Source organism: Thunnus maccoyii, chromosome 9 (genome assembly GCF_910596095.1).
Source record: "Thunnus maccoyii chromosome 9, fThuMac1.1, whole genome shotgun sequence".
In the NCBI taxonomy this organism is placed as follows: Eukaryota; Metazoa; Chordata; class Actinopteri; order Scombriformes; family Scombridae; genus Thunnus; species Thunnus maccoyii.
Genome location: NC_056541.1, coordinates 13,384,833 through 13,399,279, shown reverse-complemented (window position 1 = coordinate 13,399,279; position 14,447 = coordinate 13,384,833). Strand labels below are relative to the sequence as shown.

The window sequence follows — 14,447 nt, the reverse complement described above, 5'->3', positions numbered from 1 at the left end:
GACTTCAGTTATATATTAGTTCAATTTTCAGGTTAATTATTTGACAAACCTCAGCTAGAAACAGGCTCAAGGGCTCAAAGGTTTAGGAGTGAAAATATGAAATCATTTCCCTCTCAAGCCTAACATACAACTGAGACACCTAGGCCTCTGAGGAAAATATCAAACTATGAAACACAGTAGTGAACCCATGGTGCTTGTTTGTAAAATTATTTGTGCATATTTTCCTGGGCTCCACATTTTAAAAGCAAATGTTTCTCCTGAGGAAAAGCTGATTTGATTCTGTGTGTCAGTAAACATTTAGTGGTGCTTATAAATTGCATATTACTCACTCAAAAGTACCTAATTTTGGAAAGTCTATTAATATATCCAAAACCTTTAGATAGCAATTTCTCACAAACATCTATGGTATGGGATACTTTCACCCTTTAATGCAAGATCACCTTTGAATTCTGAGAAAAAGTGCTACCGTTTTTACAATTTTGTGTATCTCTGGACCTTACAAGTACATTTCAAGTATTAACACACTTACGGCATTCACAATAAGTACTTTATTAATTAATATTAATAATTAATAGAAACATCTGTCTATAATTCATAGTTATCTACAATGATAGCATGATAGCGATAACAAGAGCAAGTAATTCCAATTGCTCTTGTTATCTTGTGATTGTACAGTAGTTGAGTGAATGTTTTTGTGCCAATACAGTGTTTGTGAATATTAGAGCTTAATTAATATCAGTAGTTTTACTGAAATATGACTAATTTTTCTCTTTGACATTATTTCATAGCGTACTTTGCAACATATTAAAACTCAGCAGATGGATTTCGTTAACTGTCCACCTGCCCAAATTCATCACAAACTGTTGATAAAATGGCCTGGCACTATTCGCAGTGAACAGTCAGACATAGCATTTTTCAACCAAAACAATTAAGTTATAATTCCAAGAAAAGTAATAAGGTAATTCATAATCTGAGTAATAGTAACAGCACTTCTGCTTTAATAGAATATTTTGTTCCCTCTTCCTTTGCTGGAAGTGCTGCAGCCTCATTATACAGTGTACTGGACCTGCACACTGTTTCCGAGAACCCACAGTATCACTTTCAAGCCTGTAGCTGTTTACCAGTGTTAGGCTAGATCCTTATAATCCCCATTTTCCTGTCTGTTTTCAGCATGATCCACAAGTGAATATCAATTATGAGATGACAGACACAGCAGAATACAGCCTATGCTATGAATGCAGATGCAGCTGTCGGGCTCCCAGAAGTCACATATGGAAAGCTTTAGCAATCAGTAGTATGGTAGCCACAAATTCTTGACGTAACTATATGTTTACTCCTCTCCACTTTTCACCCTTTGGGGAAAATGATCATGCTGCAGTGCCCATTTAAGTACTAAGAGGAGAGGTACAAGACAGATTCAGTGATTGGCCTGCAGCAGCACAATGGCAGTTACCACTGTAAATGGTCTTTGTGCCTTTCAGCTGTCTGTATGATCCACAGGTGAGAAGCAGCCATTAGGACTCTGGCAGCAGCAGCAGTGGCAGTTTTAACAAATGATGCTCTTCCAGTGGTCCAGCTGTAAAACACAAAGCTCAGCAGGCTGCAAACAGGCATCCTATCACCTACATCATATAGTCATATAAAGGCACAACAAAACTCCTGTGACTCCGCTGGCTGAGACCTGAACCAGTCCTATAGACACACTACAGACTGTCTGTGGTTTTTTCATTTCTTAACCAGCATTTTCTAAACCTATTAATGTTTGATTAAGGTGATTATGAGTGTGTATATGTTTGAATTATGTCTCTTTAGGTATACACATACATGCATATTCAATGATAAGATGAGTACTGCAGTCATGAAATACAACTAAATATGGTATTTACTCAAATATAAGCACAATTTCCACTACTTTATATGTGAATTTACACTTGTATACAACTTCACACATTTATTTGACAGCTGTAACATACTAATTAATTTGCTGACTCTGATTTTACACGCAAAACCTATGATTATATAAAATATAATGCAATTTACAGATTAAACTACCCAACAGTATGTTCAGTTGTTAAACTTCACTGCGACCAGCTTAGATATTTCTTACATGAGCGTCATTAACAATGAAACCAGCAAGACTCTGAATGATGTGTACTTTTACTTTTGATATATACAATTAGCTCATAATATGTCTGTACTTTTACTTAAAGAGCCCCTCGAGACATGTTTTAAGACATATAGGAACACTGCTTGGAACAATAATGTATGTCTGACATGGTTTTTCCACATAGATTTTCCACAAATAAGTATAATTACCACTTTAAAATCCTTAAAAAGAAATTCACTCCTTCTCCCTCATTAAAAATTACAGAATCTATTAATATGCAAATATAAGATTAAGAATAAGAGTAAAGATTGAACCAGTGGTTCTCAAACCCTTTGGTTGTAGCCCCTTACAAAAACAAGCAGTTTACATTTGGGGCCCCTTGTCACTTTTCGGATGTTTATTGGTTATTAGCAGTTCCACCAAAGAGAAATTTCCCCTCTAAACTTCTCAGATTTGAATTGTCATTTAAATAACAAAACAGTTTAAGTACAATTATCCAATATTCCACATAAAAAATTCCCGATGAGAGTTAAGTTAAAAAAGAGTCTAACCTTTGTGTAGCAGGACTTCTCTTTTTCCTTCTTTCCAACCCTGCTAATCATCTGACAACCCCACACATTTATCATGTGACCTTTGTGAGGTGGCCTGACCTTCAGGTTGGGAACCACATGACTAAACAACTGAGCTGTCTGGAAAGTACTAAAAACAAGTGTTGCATACATGTTGATGCATCAGTATTAACAATCTAATAATGTAATAGAAAACAATGTATCAGTCACAGGGGCTGTTTTTGTGTAGCACTAGTACTTTCACTTTTGATGATAATACTTCTGTATTTCTACTTAATTTTGCAATGGAATATTTTCACATGAATTCATTGGTAGATTCACTTACGTAAAAGCTCTGAGTAATTCTTCCACTACAGCTGTGGTGTGGCAGTTTTTCATTGACAGGGGAAAAGAGGAGACAAGAGGTGAAATGTTACAGGCACAGGAAATTGCTGCATGTTGTTATAAAGATTTTATTGCTACAAAACTGTCTAGAGGAAGGCGAGTGCAGTTCCTTTAAAATCTTTAAGGCAAGAAGCCAGTTAAATAAGCAGAGGATGACTGTGACACTGGAAAGGTAATGTTTTAGATCAAGTAGCAGGGGTTGGAGAGGACATGCTGCTATACTGTAAGAGCTGCTGTAATCTAGTCAGGAGAATATAAAAGCCTGAGCTGAGTCCATGAAAAGTCACTGGTGCATGCTCTCTGTCTGTCCCAGTCCGGGATGTGATGGTTGCTCCATTTCAACCACTTCTTCTCCACACACAGAGTCCTAATGCACCTGGGACGACTTTAGCAAGATAAGTGAGATAAGCTCTGACACGAGCATATTTCCAGAGTTCAAACTAACTGGTGTGTATCTTGACATTATTGAGCTGGAATTATATCCTGCCCGCCTCCCACACTTTGCAACACTTCCACTTCAAAGTGTGTGTGAGAGAGTTTTAGAGAGCAAGAGAGATAAAGAGACAGATTAAAGAATATAAAGATGGAGAGGCTGTGTGAAATACAGAAAGGTTATATGTAGTTTGTTGCGGTTAGAGGCTTGTAGCATTTGCATGACTATTGATGTTATCACAAAATGTTTTCCTCAACCGGTACTGTGTACAATATCTATAATGATTCACCTGTGTGAACAGCACATACAGTATAAACCTGCACTCTCTCTTAGGATGTTACTGAACTCGAACAAGCCTGCCAAACGTTAAATTGTAAGACGTGATACATGAATGCACTTCAGGCAATTAATTGCCAAATAAGTGCTTGGATTTGCATATGCCTCAACCACATTTGAACCCCAGTCTGTTTATAATAAGATATTTTTGAACAAACTACATAAACAGAATCCAGATCTGCCTGAGTGAATGTTAAAAAAATAACAAACTGACTATGCTTTTTCCATCTCGTGCACGGCCCCGCATGATGGTTTGATTGCATGATGGTAAGCGAGTTTTGTTTTTAAAGCAAATTAAATGATAACAGATGAAGAGAGGATTGGCAGGCACAAGCACATTAGGAACAACAGTATAGTGTTTGGCACTGGGCCTGTGTAGGTAGCACTGTATTGAGCTGTTACAGTAACAAGACAGCAATGGTGCCTGACAGGCTGCTACTCAAGAGCGCAATTACACAAATACATTACACACAGACACACAGACACACACACACACACACACACACACACACACACACACACACACACATACACACTACTGCTTTCACAGGTGGCCTGTTATTGTATAATGATAATCCCAAAGTCTCACACACATGAGCTTTGTCTCTCTGGAGCTGATATACTGTATATCTATATATGATCTAGATGTCTACACAGGTGTGTGCACTGTAATGTAATGTCTGCCAGTGTATGTTTGTGTATCTGAGAGCGTTTAAGTACTTATGTTTGTGTTTTGTGGCAGGCTTGCAGTTTTCTATCTGACAAATTGGTGTTGATTTTGGTTTGGTTTAAGGCTAAGAAGGTGTGTGTGTGTATGTGGCAGAGAGAGGGTGGGTGTGTGGAACCACTGACATCAGATTGTAGCCTAAATGTACCATGGATTTAAGCAACAACTTTTTTTTTTTTTTTTTTTTAACTTTGCTGTACTTTTCAGACTTTACCTGATGGCCCCCTCTGATGAGATCGGAGCTAAATATATGAGGGCCCATTTGCAAAACCCAAAAGCATGTGTTTCTGTGTGCGTGCACGCATGCTAGACTGGAGACCAGGGGGGGGGGGGGACCACCAGGGAAGGAAAGGCGGCCCTGAGACTGGAGACAACAGACAAGAGAAGCTTTGAACCTGATCACATCCCGATTTGCCTCGGCAGTGAGGAGAAAAACAACGCACAAAGTAGTCCTGCGGGTGGCACAAAGGAGGACCTGCATCTTTATTGTGTCTTCAAAATTACCAGTGACAGTTTGCATGACACAGAGCCAGCCGACCGACCTGCATGGCTACATAATGCCAGTTAAACTGAATTTCAATTCCACCTCTTGACATTTTTTCTTTTTTTTCCAGTGTCGAAACTATTATTAGCGTCCAGGCTTTCTCCTTCTCCAACGCGCATTCTTATGAAATGCCGCTGCGTAAAAATAGAAATACAGTTGTCCATAACTGGCACCCATTGACACAATAGCTCCCGTTCTGGAGACGTAGCTCCTCCCTATGTATGTGTGAGAGAGAGTCTGTGTGTGTGTAGCGGGTGGGTGACAGCTGGGCTCGCTGCGCTCTGCTCCAGTCTGGTAAGAAGCTTCATCTCCAAATAGGATGACCGTCGGCTTTTGTGGAAGGGACTGCATTCAGCTCCGTAGCTAGTTCTGGGACACCCGGTTGGTTCCGTCCGTTCAGTTTACCTGAGGGGAGTTTAAAAGCCAAAACGTCGTTTTTTTCCTCTCTAGTGTGGATTTCCGATGGATATTCCGATTTGAAGAGGTGTGATTCGAGCGCGGCATGTAACAAAAAGAAGCGCAAGAGAAAAGTAGCGCTCGTATTGTTGTTTTGAAACGGGCACCGTCTGAACTGCTTTGAGAGCCATATCTCATGGATTACTAATAGACAGAGCCGTACAACCACTCCGAGGCATATCCATTCATGAGCTGAAGGTAAGATTTATTTGTTTATGTGAAACTTTAAGTGCGCCTCTAGCCTGTAACAGTCTTTCTCCAGCCCCGGAGGCTTGTTTTCTGTGTAAGAGCAGGCTGCCGGGCGACAAGTGCACAAGCCTCACAGGGTTACTTTATCAACTTCGGGTGATTACGTGTATTTATAAAGCAATTTGAAAGTTATTGAAAATCACAAAGTGCCTATTTTGAATTCAAATGATGACTGCGATGCTTTCCCACAAGAAAAATATTTTCTGCCGATATAAACAGACCTCAGTTCCGTGCGTAATCCCTCTTACGCTGTTTACTACCCATATGGAATAAATAAGTGTCAGTCTCAGAGGATCTTGGCCTATTGCATATCGCGTACATCGCATAAATTCGAGCAAAACATTATCAGTAGACTATCATCCAAGGTAGCATAGGCTATATGAAAATGTGCTGTGTGGGAACTTACAGGAGTCGGACCGACTGTTGTCCATTGACTCCTCCGTCCAACGATGTTTTTTAAAGCTCGTTTACTCTCAGTAGATGATTAAAAACTACAGCCACAAAACTACCAGCTGTAGATCTAAAATAAAAATGAGAAATTGCAGTAATTTTATGAGCCTAATAACATATTCATGACTGATTTGTTATGAAAACGCACCAACACTCAAGCGCTTGCTCCATTATTACAGAGCATGATGGGATTTTCATTAGCAATTTTTTAAAAATGTGACTGAAAATTCAGAATTAGAGCAGTAATTTACATGTAGATTAATGACGCAGGCAGGCTGTGTTTACAACCTTTCCTTCTATTCAGTTCTTTCTATAAAAGTCTAATCTAAATCATGGGGATTTGATGTGGATTTATTGGATATTTTACATGTGCACATTATTCTTTTTTATTGTTCTTACTGTAGGTGAGTTACTCAGATAGCTGTGACTTTCTCTCCGCCTCTCCTTTTCACAAATATATACTTGCGAGGGTATGTTCAGGGATTTCATTCTACCAGGGGGCGTAGTGGTCACTATTGCTTTGGCCCAAAAGATCAATCAAATATTTGTAATTCTGACCAGGAGACAAAATTACCCTGGTCTCAGAAGTGGATTTGCCATTAAATGAAGTGCTGCTGCACATTGTTTCTTTAACAAGCTGGGAGAGGAGATAGAGGCCTCACAAACCACATCCAGCAGCCTGACTGCCAACACCCAGTCACTCCCAATGGTTTTCCTCTCCTCTCCTCTCCTCTCCTCTCCTCTCCTCTCCTCACCCAGTATTAAAGACCTCCCCCTCTTCCATACGCACTGATAAAAGCTGAAAAAAGGATTTGACAACTCTAAATGTGGGTTATAGATTATGAAGCATGCAAGGGTGATGATACAAATGGGTGAATCCAAGGAGTATTGAATGGCCATAGCAAACTGTGCCTCTTGTCAGCTGATTTTCAGCAGCAGCACATGGTGTTTTGGAAACATGATATAAGCCTTTACAAAAAAAAAAAAAAAGGGATTTTATGCCAACTCTGAAATGAAAGGGTGTTGTGTTTCATCAGTTTTTTCCTGAAATCACTGGAAATATTCTGTACTCATGCCTATTGTATGTTTTTTTTTAATCTGTGACCCTATGTTTTTTGCACTCGGTATGCATACTGTGCTGGAGGTATAACACATAGATCTTGAATGTGAAATAACAGAATGCTTTAACATTTTTACCACCACTCCTCCTACAACATTCGCCTCAAGGCATTCAAATGTCCTGGAGGCATTTTTTGAGATGTTGTACAGGCTTTAAATCCCACCACACTGTTTCATAAAAGCAACAACACCACAAACCCAGAGTGCTAATCCTGCTATTAACACTTTATACACTGACATGTTGTGTTGCTGAGACATGAATTACAGCATGATTACCTTTGTGACAGCAGCCTGCCTTTTCTCTTCCCGGAGCGGCAGAATATAGCAGGGCGACCAGAGTTCTTGCTTGTATTTGGAGCAATGCTCCGTGGAGCGTTTGATCCTCCGATCCCCTAACAATAGCAATGGGGATGGCATTGTGTGTGACTGATGTGAATTTGTCACACTGTATGTGTGTACATGTGTGTGTGTGTGAGAGAGAGAGAGTAAGAGAGAGAAAGAAAAAGAGAGAGCGAGAGTTGGTATTTAGCTTCGCCAGTTGAGGACAGATACAGATGCTGCCTGAATACAGTAGGTCTGAATAATTGATAAATGGCTTTACTCCTGTTCAAATGAATTGGCCTTCTATTATAAACAAGACCGGTCAGCTGCCATTAACCAATGGTCCTCATTCAGTTAGTGTCAATACCAAGCATTCAATAGTGTGTGTATTTATGCATATTTTATAAAAGCCATGTTTTATTGATGATCGTCCTCAGTGTGTGGGCTGATTTTTTTTTTTTTTGAAAGAATTAGAGTGCGAGAAAGCATCAAACCCCTCTCACTCATCTGGATGTGATTTATTGATGCTTAACCCATTTTCCAGATTCCACATCTTTCTAAATTGCCTCTGCTTCAATTATGCCGCCTTAACGCTGAATGACAAACCCGCTATAATAGGGAAACAGAAAAAAAAAGAGGATAATCATGAGATTGCGTGTATGTTTTAGCGCATTTTGTTGTAGAAATACAGGTCAGCATAATCAGAGAAGCTTGTGTATTTTAATGGAACTGTCCATCACAGGTGTTACATGGCACATTTGCTGATTTAGTCGCACTCGAGTTTCTTTTCAGTAGATTCAGATTGAGTGGGAGTCTGTTGTGACTCAAGAGGTATAAAAAGAAAAAGGAAGATATTCTAACCTGCTATAACAAATTACACAACGCCCTCCCCTCTGTATAAACATTTTTTTGCTTAACCTTTTGCTGCTCCATCTCGCTCATCTTTTTTGTGGTTATGATTTCCCTGACCCTCAGAGGTTGAACTCATTATTTGATAAATATTTTATTTGATCCAAGAAAACATACTGAATGATATCATACAGGATAAGATGAGATGGCAGACCCGTGTCTAAGTTTTCCGGTATCAGTTTTGTTTGCATATTTGATCTTGTGGAGAGCCAGCACTTTATTTGCTCAACACACCTCATCCTTCATAGTTAAATTGAACACATTGTCCACTGTTTATAGAAGGTGATAAATGATATCCAGTATACTATAGGGACCTAATATATCTCACTGTGCAGGATGGTCCAGTGTGCTCTATCCACATATAGCATGGCTCATTGAAAATGTAATCACTCGCTAATCACTTGCTTCAGCATGTTGTTCCTTGTCTCTCTCTCACACACACATACACATGCATGCATAACTTTCCAGTTTCCAACTTTCATTATGTTGTTCTAACTCGCTGCTTTCTTCCACTTAACCTTAACCCTTCCAGCTCCCTATAAATGACTCTACAGTTTATCCATTGGATTAACCGTCCATGTATTAACCACTCTTCGTACTCGTTACATTAGCATAATTGATTGAGCGTGTTGTGCATGCCAAGAAAGCCAGAGGCATGAAGGACCAAGCAAAAGGCTTATTTTGGGCTGGGCGCCGCTTGCCAGTGGCAGAATTGGCTGAGTGTCTGTTGGTGTTTTGGCTGTTGCTCCTTGGCAAGACTTTGTTGTTAGAAATTAAGTGAATTAGAACGTGATAGCCAGCCCATCTAGGAGAAGATTGTTGAGGAGCCAAACTTTGCCAAATGGTTGCCAAATGAAAACGCATCCACAGGAACATTTGCAATCGGCTTAAAACATCAGGTTTCTCTTCATGGAAATTTTTTATTTTAAATACTTAGTACATGTTGCATTAACATGCGGTAATACCTTTGTCACAGCTGAGTTTGGTTGCCTGTCATTACTGAAATGGAATGGAAAGGAAATGCATTTGCAGAGATAATCCAAAAGCATCAGGGCTTTGTGCGATTGCCTAGGAGAGGGATGAATGACCGGCCTTGAAAAGAGCCAAGTCTTGTACTACAGATCAGATGATGTAAACTGTGATACACAGCGTAAAAATATGATGTCCTAGTTCCAGTTCTGCCACTGTGCTTTTACAGGTGAGAGCAGCCAGCTGTGAGTCGTGGAGACAGCAGTGTATTAGGACTCATTAGGTCCGTCTTGCTCTGTGGTTCTTTCTGTGGTTAGTTTGCTTGTTGGCAGCCAATAAGGAGGTGCATGTCATGTGGATGTTAAGCATCAGGAAAACTCTGCCACCTCTTCATTTGCTTCTAACTCTGCGGGAGCGGCCTTTAACGTACTGTGTCTATGTGTCTTTCTGTGTGTGTGTTGTGTATGTCAGACCCTTTCACATTTTCTGTGTGTTCTACTACCACCACAAAGCACCGAGGGTGGCTAATGGTGGGGGGGGGGGTTTAAGTGTGTACTCACTGTGTGTACTCTCTCGGCATGTTTGTGTGGCGTTGTTCGAGTGCATCTGTCCCTCCTCCCCAGGCCCCAGCGATTGGCACTGCATCTCTCATCTATTAATCATAGAGAGCGCTTGCTCTCTCATTCCGTTGCCATAGTTTCAGGACCTGAGACAGTGTTGGGGTGCCTGGCTGCCTAGAGAGAGGAGAAGTGAGGGGAAGAGGAGGAGAGAGGAGGGAAGGAAAGGAAATTAAAGGAAAGAGGTGTTACTATAGAGAAAAGGAGGAAATGGTATAAACACCAGAGTGAGGGGAAGGCGGAACAATTGAAATAGAGCAGAATAGGAAAGAGGGGAAGTGATTGAAAGAGCAATGGCAGGCTAACACACTGAGCAGGTCCTCACACCGTGGACGAGTATGCTTCAAGAACCAAAATGGATTCCATTTTTATCTCAGCAGTGAACCCTCTATCTCCTTCTGAGCGTTCATCTTTTCAGTCTCTCTCTCTCACACACACACACTTATATATATATAATCTCTCTGTCTCTCCGCTCTTTGTTTCCTAAAGAGAGCAGAAGAATATTTTCACAGTAGGCATCATCTTGTGAATAGTGTGCTCATGGGACTGGTGCATCACCAGTGTGTTACAGTACATTGAGCGTCTGTTATTTCACCTTGCTTTACAATGGAAAACGCTTTCAGTGAGCTGAGATGGAAGATGGGCCAGGGCCTCCTGTTTCATGCTCAGTTGGATGTTTTGATGGTAAATCATGCTGAATTCATGTGTTATTCAGTGATGGATTACAACAGAAATCGGCCTCTATGGAAATTTCCAAGGCAAGGAGTACCTCTCGCTATCAACCCTCATTTCTCTGTACTTATCTGTCTGTCTCTTGTTCTTCCTTTTCCAATCCTATTTTCTTTCTCCTCCACATTTAGATTTCCTCTCCGCTGTGCAGAAGAAATACTGAACATGCATTGTTACTTTCAGGGAAGCTGCTCTTGTTTTGGCTGTAGGCTTTGTACCTCCCATATGACCTCATAATCTCATTTGGGTGTTTTAATGGCTAACCATGCACTACCGTGGTGGTTGTATTATCGCCTTGTCTCATCACATCATACCCTGCTTGTGAGCATTTCCAATGGGAGCTTTTGGAGTGGAGCCGACCAGCAGCACTGTAATCATGGGATTCTCAGAACACAGAACCACCCTTCACTCAAATGCGTGTACACAATTACACATCAACTCACTCATAAATGCACACAAATACACATGTAAGTGCACCAGGGCAATTTCTTTCATGTCACTAAGAGGGAAGAGGAATGAAGAAAGCTTGCCATTGTTGCAGTGCCAATGGGCAGAAACCCAAGAATACCTGATTGTAGAGTACACTGTAATTCTCCCTTCACCATGTGTGGACTTTCTACTGGGGAATTACCATCAGGGGACAGAAGGACAAAAGGAAGGAGGAAGTGAGAGGGTGCGTTTGCTCTTTGTGATGATGGCACCGAGGTGCTTTTGTACCTTTGAAGTGATGGGATTGCAGGTGACATCATAGCGGTCGCATTCTCAGGTGCAGCAGGTGAATTAATCCAGGTGGGGGATGGGGTAAAGGTGTGTGTGTGTGTTTCTGCGAGTGCAAATCCGGCATTTTAATGCCCCTGAGTATCCTGTGAAAGCAGGCATGCATGTGTGTGTGTGTGTGTGCATCAGCCATCAAAGCAGAAGAAAGCCAGTGTGTAAGGTGATCTGTATGCTCATGGCAGAGCAGCAGTCATACTCTCCCAGAGGCTATAAGCCTCGCTGAATGTGGAACAAGCTGCTTCTTCTTCCAAAGCCCCACTGTTAGTTTCCACGCGCGGGCCAAACGAGGCTAGACAGATTCAGTTTATTATCCATGTTTCTGGATTTCCTCCATAGCAACATTTCTGTTCAAATTATCTGTCAGCAGGGATATCGTTTCACATAATCTAGTATCGATTTCTACCCTGTGATGCAAACATACGAGTTGGCCCTAAAACTGGCAAGACCTGCCCACCTCAAACAAGCAACGACTGATATCCTAGACAGCAGGTAATTTGTAACAACCATCCCTAGCTCATCTAACATAGTGATGATGATGATAGATTACTTGTAATTGGCCCTGGGTGAATATAAATTATTTCCAGGCGACTGGTAAATCTTTACAATGACATGTAGTTATTCTGACATATAAACACAAGACCTAATAAGGAAATGCTTTTACATTTAGCCATATGAAGGCAATCAAAACAATTACATTCAAGCTGTGGATATTACTCGCTAATATCCGAAACCTTACACAACCAACATTATTTTAGTTTATGTACACAGTCTCCCTTAAAGCAAATATAAAAATACTGACTACATGTGTTCTTTGGAGTTCCCTTCAAACCTTGTTAAGAAACCAGTCCTCTCCTGGTCACAGTGGCTGGCAGACTACAAGTGATTCCCCCGAGGGTCCTCTATTTCAGAATCCAATCAGGCAGAACTCGGAACAATATTACCTCTGTGTGTGTGTGTACATTTATTACATAGCTAATGAACAAATTGCAGCCATGTGGCATGGTCTGGTGGCGTGGCCAGTGAAAAAAGAAACACACACAGGCTTGCAAGCACCACACACAGATATACTCACACACACACAGACACACAGACACACACACACACACACACACACACACACACACACACACACACACACACACACACACACGCCCAACCACAAGGCCCCCAGTGTTCTTGGCCTGTCTGTCCATCAGCTCATGCGGAGCACTGGGCTGGGAGTACTTATCATCACTCTGCTGAGTGGAGGCCTCACAAAGGCCCACTCACGTCACACACACACACACACACACACACACACACACACACACACACACACACACACATACATGCACACAATTCAGTCAGCACAAGGAGACTGCTCAGCAGCCCGGGCTGCAGGACTGATTAAACGTATGGTGTGACAGCAGCCTGAGCTGACACTGGGAGGAAAGCAGACTACTAGCAGGCAGGTAGACAGGCGATTCCATCTCCTACAAAATACTTTTATATACCACTAATTTGTTTTGTCAAAATATGCTTTGGGGAAAACATAAATGCTGCCTGAAGGAGGCCATGTGAATAGCTGAACACATAAAACACAGGATTTTCACACCAGAGACCAGGGTTCTTGTGCTGTATTCCACGTGTTTTTAGGTTTTGGCGAATAAAACACGTTAAACTGACATTAACTGATTTTTTGGCCACTTGGGGGCAGCGGAAACAAGTTGTTAATGCAACACTGACATATTATCACATTTTAAGTTGATAAAGTGAATTTTTTAGCAAACAGTTTCCTATTTACACATCCAGCAGGCACAGAACACAGCCGAGTGGATCTGCAGAGTCGGGTGATAATTATTGGTGAATTAATAGTTACGTGTGAGCTTGTTCATATGCAAGTAGTCAGGTAATCCATTGTTAATGTAGAGATATCAATTACAGCTGCTTTAAGCTTTGGAAAAGATAATATTTTGGGCTACTTAGTGAAAAAGACAAATCATTCTGTGTCATGCTTCATGTCTTTGTAACAAATTTTCCTTAGCCATAACTAAGTCCTCAAAGTCCCCTAAACATGACCAAAAGAAGCCTAATGATGCTTCATGTAACATGAACCTTTTGCAGGGAACAGTTAGTCGATGTGCTCAAAATAAATGTTTCTATACTGATAAAAAACGTAATTCAGGTGGCTTTATGTGTTTGCTATTGCAGATTACTTGTGTATGAGACCAAGTTGAGGAAGGAACATTTTGGGAGAGCACCAGGCTGATAAAATGGCTGTTAGACAGACAGTGATGGAGATATCCAGTACAAGCAGATAATCAGGGGTTAGGGGGCAAGGAGGAATGTACAGAGTTAGTGAAGAATCTGGGATATTTAAGCAGACAGGTAAAGAGGAAGACAGCCTGTCAGAGAGAGTAATAGAAAGAAGCCGGACAGTTGGCAAGAGAGGCAGGCAGTGAGACTTTGAGGCACACAGAGCGAGAGAAATGCGACACATCTCCCTTTCAAAATGAATTCTTGTGAAAAGAAATAATATTTCACCTCGCCCCCATCCGTCCCTCTTTAATCTGGACAAAAGTTGCTCTGTATGTGGGCAGGTAATCAGGCAAGCAGGTTGATAGGCAGGAAGACAGACAAGCTGTGAGGCAGGAAAAGAGAAGTTGTGCATTGCATGATAATGTATTCATTCATCCCCCACTCTGATAATGTTCACAGCATGCTTGGCTTGATTCATTCATCACAGTCTACTGGGGGGGCTTTTTATTTGTT

General features: G+C 41.1%; 1 protein-coding gene across 2 annotated transcripts in view; it reads left to right on the top strand.

Annotated features, from left to right (window-relative positions):
- Window positions 1-5,122: 5,122 nt before the first annotated feature.
- The window catches only part of sema6a (sema domain, transmembrane domain (TM), and cytoplasmic domain, (semaphorin) 6A), a 103,228-nt gene continuing 93,903 nt past the window's right edge, over window positions 5,123-14,447 (top strand). Inside the window, exon 1 of one of the 2 annotated variants that reach the window (XM_042421897.1) lies at window positions 5,123-5,754. The gene's annotated coding sequence lies outside the window, so the exon portion shown is untranslated. The remainder of the gene's footprint in view (window positions 5,755-14,447) is intronic. The other variant, XM_042421898.1, reaches the window with a different exon arrangement.